The sequence below is a fragment of the Colobus angolensis genome, unplaced genomic scaffold (genome assembly GCF_000951035.1).
Source record: "Colobus angolensis palliatus isolate OR3802 unplaced genomic scaffold, Cang.pa_1.0 Scaffold27, whole genome shotgun sequence".
Taxonomy (NCBI): Eukaryota; Metazoa; Chordata; class Mammalia; order Primates; family Cercopithecidae; genus Colobus; species Colobus angolensis.
Window position 1 is genome coordinate 5,897,690 of NW_012115932.1, and position 10,355 is coordinate 5,908,044.

Below are 10,355 nucleotides of genomic sequence, written 5' to 3' on the forward strand. Positions count from 1 at the left end.
GTCATATTAGCCTTGCTCATTTTGGTCCTTGAACATGTCAAATTATTTTTCACTTGCTCTTTTCACTGCCTTAAATGTTCTTTCCCCAAATTTTCACAGACCTGACTATTTCTCCCTTTTCAGACACCAGCTCAAATGCCTATTACTATTCAATCTGAAGTAAGTCCAGTCAAAGATTCTGTCCCTAACATTATCTTAAAACAATCATCCTATAGATTTGTGTATTGCTTTGTTGTTTGTCTCTTCCACAGATGGAAAGCTCTATTTGAAAAGCTCTTATCTGTCAATGGCACCATAGCATCCCCAAATCTAGAAGAATGACTGACACATTGGTGATGCAAAGATCTTGGAGGAGCCACATCTTTACATCTTCCCCATAAGTGTTTGAGAAACAAAGAGAGGGAAATAAAAGAGAAAAAAAGGAGTGGCAGATGAAGGTCAAATTATTGTCTGCATTACTGGCTGTAGGGTAGCAGGAGAAACAAAGAGGTCAACTAACTAACACAAGAATTAGGCTGACTCTCTCTCCCTCTCTTAGTCAATACCAGCTGGGTCAGGCCTGATGCAGAAAAATATGCTGCCAGAGGATAAAACGAGAATTTGTGACTTAAATGAAAAAAAAAGGAGCTACACTGAGACTGACCATTTTATTCTTCTGGTATCAGATAAGATCACTCTGCTGTCCTGGAAGGTCAGTATGTCAAGAGGCAGAGAGAAGCCAATAGGCACATTACCTGACCTCCTTTCACCTGGAAAGAAGTGTCTCATGAGAGAAAGCAGTGATAGCTCCTAAGCATTAATAAATAAATATTATTTAAATAACTTTTTCGTGAACTCATTATAAATGACAAAGTGGAGATGCCGTGGCTTTAATAGCGATTTTCCCCCATATTTAAAGCAGGTGTCCTGTTTTCTAGTCCAGTATTTTCATACAACACTGCAATAAAGTATTTCTGAATTTGAAACATATGGGTGGTCAGCAAAGGCCACAGGAACTAATAATGAGGCATGAACGAAAGAAAAAAGATATGTCCTGAAATTGCAACAGAGGACATGAGACCAGTGTTTACATTCCAAGCACCCATCAACTTAGGATCTAAGAGTCGGTTTCCTCCGCTCATTGGCTGCTCATTTTCAGTGAGTCTCCATTACTAAAAGAAGACAAATAAACCATTGGCGGAAACTAATCTATCCACATTCAATTAAACTGCGAAGCACTTACTTTTTTCCCCCAAGAGAGTGCAATGAGTCCCCTTTGAAAATTTATTCCTGCTCCAGGAGAACAGCAGAACCACTGAAAATGGATGTTGAAAGCAAAAATGTTTTGAAGAAAGTCTCCTCACCCTTTCTTATCCATCTGGCGTTTCAGTTTTCCCTTTTTAGGCCCAACTTTCCCTTGTTTGGTCCCCGATGCCTCCCTAAGATAATTCCCTGTATATCACTGTTTTTCTAGTAGTAAGTTTCTTCTTACTGTTCACGGAGGCACGTAGGCTAAGATCTAAGAGTGAATAGCATCAGAAGGGTACACTAGAAGTCACCCTGGCTTTGGAGGACAAAGTTCTGATTTCTAGCTCTTCTTTTTGTAACTGGGAAACCTTGTTTCACTCTCTGGGCTTCAAGGCCCTTATTTTTAATCTGAAGTACTGGATTTCAGATAGCAATAGAACACTTGAAACTTTTTATTTCATCAAACTCTTAAATAAAAAGCAATAAACATTTGCAACTTCTCTGGTTAAAGTAGAAAGATGTGGTGGGGGAAAGGGCAAACACCAAAGGAACTCCTTCTCAGGCCCTTAGATGTACAGGGAACAAGCCACCGAACTAAGCAATCTCTGATATTCTTTGCATTTCTAATAACTCTGATTCTTTTCAATGAAGCATGGTCTATAGCCATCAGATAGATCTAAGTTTGAATTCAAGTGTCTGTGTAACCGTTGGAAATTTATTTAACCTCTCTATCCAGATGTTTCCTCTTTTGCAAACGGAGGGAAGTTAAAAATATAATACTCTGTTTTTCAAACAAATGTTGACACAAAACTTTTTCTGAGACTTTCTTGTCTCAACAATATCTTAGCATTTTTTTCTGTATAAATCTTCCTTATCTTTGTAACTGCTCCAAACTATTCCAGAGCATTAATAAAACATAATTAACCTTTGCCTTTCCATTGAACTTTAGAATTTTATCATATTTTTTCTATTGTAAATAATCTTGCAATGAATATCAATATGTATATCTTCTTCCAGATGTAAAAGATATCTGGGTTATGAAGCTAAAGAGGAATCAGATATTCAATGTTTTTCATTATAGTAGATAACACCTAATTACTGTCCAAGGTTAATTTGCCAATTTATAATCCCAGAAATCTTAAATTAGAATACCCATTTTTTGCTACAGTACTGCCAAGATTTGAATTCAGCATACTTTTAAATTTGGGAAATCTTAGAAATGTGGAAATTTTGTCATATTACTATGTTTCTAAACTAGTGCAGAACCTAATATATCTACTAGGTGCTTAATAAATACTTATTAACTCTGCCATATATGTGAGTTTGCAAAAAAATAGACATGATAATAATAAAGTATTATATAATCACATTTAATAAATTAGAGGTTAATGATAATAATAGGAAAGTTTAGAATCCAGGTTGACTATAAGTTTCATATTGCAATGAGTACTGACTTTGAATTCCTACAAATCTGAATTTGCATCTCAGTTTTCCCCTCCCCGCCACCATTAACTATGTTACTAATGGAATTTTACTTTGCCACATTAGGCATTAGTTTCTGATTTGTAGAGTGAAGGTTGCATAGCCTGTTTTTCAGGATGTTCTATGATTCACATATCGTGAGCATAAGATACCTAACTTGGCCCTTAATAGTTACTAGGAATTACTGGTTGACCCTATACACTATCTTAGTTTGGTGATCCAAGCTAGAAGTTTTATACATGTTTTTCTTTAATTCTTCCCAAAGCTCCATGTGTTATACAGCAATATAATTTTCTATTTGAGAATTGGGACTCAAATTCAGTTTTTTCAGACCTCTAGAATATACAACTTTAAAAGAGCTACATCTCTAATAGTGAAATAATCATACTTGATCCATTGCCCCCTGTAGCATTGAAGAAGACCAGAACTATGGCAGCTGTTTAGTGACCTTTTGGAAAACTTGCAAATTCTGATTGCAGGATGAATTTGAGTTCTGGAGTTTTAACAAGAACAGGCAAAATGCTAGCATTTGTGGTTGGGCATGATGGCTCATGCCTGTAATCCCAACATTTTGGCAGACTGAGGCAGGCAGATCACCTGAGGTCAGGAGTTCAAGATTAACATGGGCAACATGGCGAAACCCAGTCTCTATTAAAAACACAAATATCAGCTGGGGGTGGTGGTACATGCCTGTAATCCCAGCTCGTGGGTTGAGGAACGAGAATGGCTTGAACCCCAGAAGTGCAGGTCGAAGTGAACCAAGATTAGGCCCCTGCACTCCAACCTGGACAACATGATGAGATTCTGTTTCAAGAAACAAAAACAAAATTTTAGTATTTGCTTATCGTCGGAGGGAGGAAAAAACACAACACCTAGAATGACTTCTGAGTTAAGAGATGGGTAAAACAATTTGAGTGTAATTTACTCAATTATTTTTAATTCCACATAAGACACTGACCATTTGGCATTTGGCAAGAGAAGAAAAATTTATTCACATAACTCTTGGGAAATGTTAAGAATCTGAAGAACATTACAAACAACGAAGCCAGTATTCTACATAGATGAAATAATATACCTGCTAACTCAGTTTCTCACCCTGGATCCTACCAGCAACTGACACCAATTGTCTTACTACCAAAATTGCTGCAGTGATTTTCAAGTGGTGTTCATCATGGAACTAGTCCTTTCACAGACAAGTACTGAAGCAACAATAAAGTTGAAGCTGAGAGCAAAAACAAAAACAAAACCACTCAAGCAAACAAACATGTCTCCAGTGCATACCCATCTTTAGTGGGGATCCTGACTCTCATCTATATGAACCTCAAATCTCCTTAAATATTATGTAGAGCTTAGCTCTCTCATCCCTATTTTACTACTTATCATTTGATTGTATTCATACCCTCAAATGAGGAAAACAAATCTTATAGTCAATTATTTATTCAGCTTATACACATCCCATCATTTCCAACTTTTGCAAAGTTAATTTGTTTCATCCTTTCCTTCCATTTCACTTTACCCACCATTCTCTAGGGTGTCATTATCTCACGACTGGATAGTCAACATTAGTGTGTCATCAGACTTTATTTTAGTCTTCTCTTTTTGTAGAATATTCTATTCATCCAAATGAAATTCCCGGGATATATCATAATGTATATATTGTTACAAAGATCCTAAAACACCCTGCTGACTGCAATAAACAATCCTATTTACTTTCAAGTTCCTTTATTTTAGGACATAATTGGCCATCTTTGTCCTCATATAAATCCTCAAAATGAGTGTAGCTTTCCTGTTTTCACTCCACACTCTTTTTTATTTTATTCCCATTTTTTGTAAGTCCAGAGCATCCCCTCATATAAAATATAAAAAGAAATAACCCTCAAGCTTTGTATTGAGGAGAGCGTGGGAAGAAAATACATAGGGAAGTTACAAAGTTCTTAACTTCAGATTAGTGCTGCAATAAACATGGGAGTGCAGATACCTCTTCAATATACTGATTGCCCTTTTTTTGGGTGTATACATAGCAGTGGGATTGCTGACTCACATGGTAGCTTTATTTATCGTTCATTTTCCATAGTGGTTGTACTAATTTACATTCCCACTAATAGTGAATGAGGATTCCCTTTTCTAAACATCCTTGCCAACATTTGCTATTGCTCATGTTTTAGACAAAACTTGTTTTAACTGGAGTGAGATGATACCTTATTGTAGTTTTGATTTTCATTTATCTGATGATCAGTGATGTCAAGCACCTTTTCCTATACCTGTTGGCCATTTGTATGTTTTCTTTTGAGAAATGTCTATTCAGGTATTTTACCTGTCTTTAACTTATAAGCTAAATTTTTTACTGTAGAGCTGTTTGAGCTCTTTATATATTCTGGCTATCAATTCCTTGTTAGATGGATAGTTTGCAGATATTTTCTCCCATTCTGTGGGTTGTCTCTTCACTTTATTGATTGCTTCTTTTGCTGAGCAGAGCTTTTTAATTTGATATGATTCTATCTGTCCATTTTCGCTTTGGTTGCCTGTGCTTGTGGGGTATTACTCAAGAAATCTTTTCCCAGAGCAATGTCCTGGGAAACTTTCCAAATGTTTCCTTTTTGTAGTTTCAGTCTGAGGTCTTAGATTTAAGTCTTTAATCCATTTCCAGTTTATTTCATATATGGCAAGACATAGGCATCTAGTTTCATTCTTCTGCATGTGGATATCATTTCCCAGCACCATTTATTGAAGAGACTATCCTTTCTCCAATATCTGAATAGACATTTCTCAAAATAAGACATACAAATGGCAAAGAGGTATATGAGAAAGTGTTTAACTTCATTGATATAATAATCTGGGAAATGCAAATCAGAATTACAGTGTGGTGTCATCTCACTACAGTTAAAATGGCTTTTATCCAAAAGACTGACAATAATACATGCTGGTGAGGATATGGAGAAAAGGGAACCCTTGTACACTGTCAATGAAAATGTAAGTTAGTAAAACTACTATGTAGAACAGTTTTGAGGTTCCTCAAAAAACTAAAAAGAGCAACCATACGATCCAGCAATCCCACTGCTGGGTATATACCCAAAAGAAAGGAAATCAGTATATTGAAGAGATATCTGCACTCCCATATTCATTGCGGCTCTGTTCAGCCAAGATTTGGAACAACCAAGATTTGGATGCAACCTAAGTGTCCATCAACAAATGAATGGATAAAGAAAATGTGACACATGTACACAATGGTGCACTATTCATCCATAAAATACATGAGATACTGTTATTTACAAAAACATGGATGGAACTTCTGACAATTATGTTAACTTAAGCCAGGCACAAAAAGACAAACTGCACGTGTTCTTGCTGATTTGCGGGAACTAAAAACTAAAACAATCGAACCCATGGAGATAGAGAGAAGCCGATGGTTACCAGAGGCTACGAAAGCTAGTTGGAGGTTTGGAGGGAAAGTGGGGATGGTTGATGGGTACAAAAAGTAGTCATATAGAATTAATATGATCTAGTATTTGCAAGCACAACAGTCAATAATAATAATTTAATTGTGAATTTCAAAATAATGAAAAGAGTATAACTGGATGATTTGTAACACAAAATATAAATGCTTGAGGTGATGAATGCCACATTTACCCTGATATGATTGTTACACATTGCATAACTGTATCAAAATATCTCATTTACTTCATAAATACATACAACTCCTATGAACCCATAAAAACTGAAAATAGAAATTTTTACAAAAAGAAAGAAAAAAATGCTTATCTTGGGGAAAATGGGAGTATAGGTAACATTTTATCTCATTTTTCTATTTTACTGTTTACAGTTTTTAGTGGAAAAGCATTTCTTTTATAACACAGAAAAGCAAAGACAGCCATTTTCTTACTTTGCTATCTACTCTCTTCCATTGTAGTGTTGGAATTTTTAAAAATACTTGAACATGTTGCTGCACAGAATAAATAACCATGTTTCCCCATCTGCTTTACAGTTAGATATGGCCATGTGAGTTAGTTATGGCCAATAAGATGTAAAGGGAAACATTATATACAATTTTGAGAAAGTTGGATCATTTGGAGCTAAAATTGACTGGAAAAAAACGGGAGCTTTTTCTTCTATCTTCCATCTTTCCTTTTCATGCAATGATATTTTAGAATTCCCACAATCATCTTGGATCATGAAGTGAACTTGAAAATAGAAGCACTAAAGAGAGTGATGGAGCAGAATGACATGAGCCTGGGGCCCTGAATCACAGTGTGGAGCCTTCTTACCTGCTTTGGCTTATCTACCTCCAGACTTCTCTTTTTCCAGAGATGGAAAAAAAAGTTGACTTTGTTTAGGTGATCTTTGCTGTAGTTATTACTTGTTATATACACAGAGAAACCTAAACCTAACTAATGCAGGGAGGTAAAAAATAAATAATCATAATGTTGTTAATAATTTAAAGTAATACAATTTATGAACACATAAATCAGTACACAAATGATTTACATAAGTTATTTGTAAGAATAAAGAGCTAATTATTCAGTCCTGGGATTCCTAGATTCCAATAGCGATCCACCTTTCACATCTGTATGAATTTACTGCATCTATTGAATCTCAGTATCTTATTCAATATAATAGGGTGTGCAGTCCCCACATTGATCTCTATCTCCTGGTCTTCATTCTCTTGTGTATTCCTCCCCTTGAGTATAGATTGAAATTATTGTCTCTATTCTGTTCTAATTTATATCTACATTTGTATATGCAGAGAAGCCAAAACCTAAGAAATGAGCTTTAGCTTGGTTTAGGAATACATAACAAGCACCAACTACAGCAACAATCACCTAAACAAGCTCAACTTCTGATATTGGGTTACAAAAGACCATCATTTCCATCTTGCACTTGCTTACTCTTTGTCTCTCGCTCTTTCTCTCTTTCCCTCCCTCCCTCATTCTCCTTCGCTCCATTGCCATGAGGAAGCCAGCTGCTATATCCTGAGCAGCCCTGTGGAGAAGCCCATACTTCATGGCTGAGATCTGAAGCTGTCAGTTCAGCAGCCAGTAAAAAAACTGAAGCCTAATAATCACGTGCGTGACATTAGTGGATCCTTTGGACTCACTTAAGTCTTGATATGTCTGCAGCTCTCACTCACAGCTTATGTGAAACTTCATTAAAGACTCTGAGTCACAGAAATCCAGGCAAACCACTTCCAAATTTCTGACCACAGAAAGTGTGAGAAAATAAATCTTGGTTGTTTTCAGCCATTAAGCTTTGGAGTAATTTGTTATTCAGCAAAAATTGTATTACATAGAGGTGTATCTCCTAACAGGTATTTATTTTAATAACACAGCTTGAACCCAGGTATTCAAAGCTGCAGTGAGCCAAGATTGTATCATTGCACTCCAGGCTGGATGAGAGAGTGAGATCCTCCCTCTTAAAAATACATATATAAAAAGAAAAAGAAACAAAAATGTTTTTATTAAAAATAATTTACAGAAAATTATTTCTGGGAATTTTATCTCTTATTTGCAGAGCATACTCCTCTTTCCACTTTAATTTCTAGATAAAGATGAAGAAAATGTCTTGTTTATCTTTTTTATAAGCCTTATGTTAGTGTATCATGGTCTTAATATAGAGTAGGCATAACAAAAGTTGCTTCACTATGGGCCATGCTTTAGGTCAGAGTTTTTAACCTCAGCACTACTGACATTTTAGGCCAGAAAACTTGCTAATTATTTTGTTGTAGGAGAGTTGCATGGTGCATTGTAGGATATTTAGCAGCAATGCTGGCATCTACACACTAGATATCAACACCATCCCTCCCTCCAAGGTCTGACAATCAAAATAGTCTCCAGAAGTTGTCAAATGTTTCCAAGAGGAGCAGATAAAATTGTACCTGTTTAATGTTTTAGTGTTCTGGACTATGGGCAAAAAGAGGGATTTTATTTGGAAGCAAAAATTTGAACAGGGTTGAGTGATGTTCTTGGCACATGGCACATGCTTTCTGCTGAACCTATTAATGTCAGCCAGAGATGGACTATAACCTCCACATAGTTAGCACTCACTGATACGTCTGTGATTGTGCCATAGCTCCCACTCACTCTTTGAGGCAATCAATCATTGCTGATCATGGTCCTAGACAGTATGTGTGTGTGTGTGTGTGTGTGTGTGTGTATGTTTTCCCAGGGTCTCACAAAACTTTCTAATCGTTTGGGACCTGTTTCTAGGTTATAGTAGCGGAGTCAGATTTATCCGTTTTTATTTTCTTTCACATGTATTCTTTCTAATATAAGCTTCTCCTTTTGGGGCTTAGCCATTTGAGTTCTGAGTTAACAAGCTTGTAAAAGCCAAAACCTTGTGCTTTTCATGCTTCAAAAAGTTTAAAGAAGTTTGTTTTTATTTCTACTTCTGTTCTGTGCATATAATTGATCACTCTGATCTATTTAATGTGAATAGCAATGTAAAATAAGTGGTAGTAGTTGATAGGGAAATAAATGCCCCGTAGTTAGTATATCAAAATATTCCCTCCCTCCAAATTTAAATAGATTAGTTCAAAAGTATTGGAAAAAATATAATATTTCAGTGTTACATGTCTGTGAAACCTGGGTCACATTATTATGAAGCCATGACTCATAAGATTGAGTCTCTAAGGATGGTTGTTATTTTGCAGCACGATTTACAACGCGAAATTAATGAAAAGGAGATTGTATTGTTTTATTTGTTATGGAGGCCACTACAGATGGTCCAAATCATTAACTGCCTACCAAATTTTCTAATATATCCTTTTAATTTTCAAGCATGGAGAGAGATACATATCCTGTCCTCAATTTAGTTTAATAACTTCTTGTCCTTTTCCCCTCATTCTTTCTTATAGAATTTTTAAGAACAAAAGGGCTTACCTCCAAAAAGGGGCAACATTTTCCTATATGTTGTGAAGAAAAAGAAACAGCTTCAGCGAGATTGCCATCCTCTTTCAGTCCAGGTTGAAGGGAAAGGCTCAGCACATAAAAGCACTAGCAATCTGTGCTGAGTGCTGAGAGAACACCAGTAAGGAAGTTCTCCATCTGTGCAACGGGAGGAGGGAAATGGGTGGGCCAGGAAAGCATATATGGAGGACGTGGGGTCTTGAAAATGAAAAATGTGCCAGAAGGAGAAAAAAGGAGCTGCAAAAGTGTGATCTCGCACTTCTCTCTTCTCAATCTCTCTCTCTCTCCCTCACTCTCTCTCTCTCCCTCACTCTCTCTCTCTCTCTCTCTGAGACAGGATCTTACTCTGTCACCCAGGCTGGAGTGCAGTGGCACGATCATAGTTCACTGCAGCCTTGAACTTCTGGGCTCAAGTGATCCTCCTACCTCTCCCTTCTGAGTGGCTGGGACTACAGCTCCACACTACCACAGCGGGGTGATATTTATTTACATTTTTCCTGTAGAGATGGAGTCTCACTATGTTACCCTAGCTGGACTCTAACTCTTGGCCTCAAGTGATCCTGCTGCCTTGGCCTCCCAAAGTACAGACTATAGGTATGAGCCACTACACTCAACTTTTTGCTTCTCTTCACTCTTCTAACCCTTACTTATCTCTGGTGCAACTATTATTTATTACAACTTGTGTTTGCGTGTGGTGTCTGAGTGTACATGGTCTCTTTCCTTATATTACACATTTCTTGAGCGTAA

At 36.6% G+C, this 10,355-nt stretch overlaps 1 long non-coding RNA gene across 1 annotated transcript in view; it reads right to left on the bottom strand.

Moving 5' to 3' along the window:
• The window catches only part of LOC105515800, a 99,031-nt gene extending 89,373 nt beyond the window's left edge, over nt 1–9,658 (bottom strand). The window contains exon 1 of the long non-coding RNA XR_001002390.1: nt 9,582–9,658. This is a non-coding gene — a long non-coding RNA (uncharacterized LOC105515800). The remainder of the gene's footprint in view (nt 1–9,581) is intronic.
• Nucleotides 9,659–10,355: the final 697 nt, after the last annotated feature.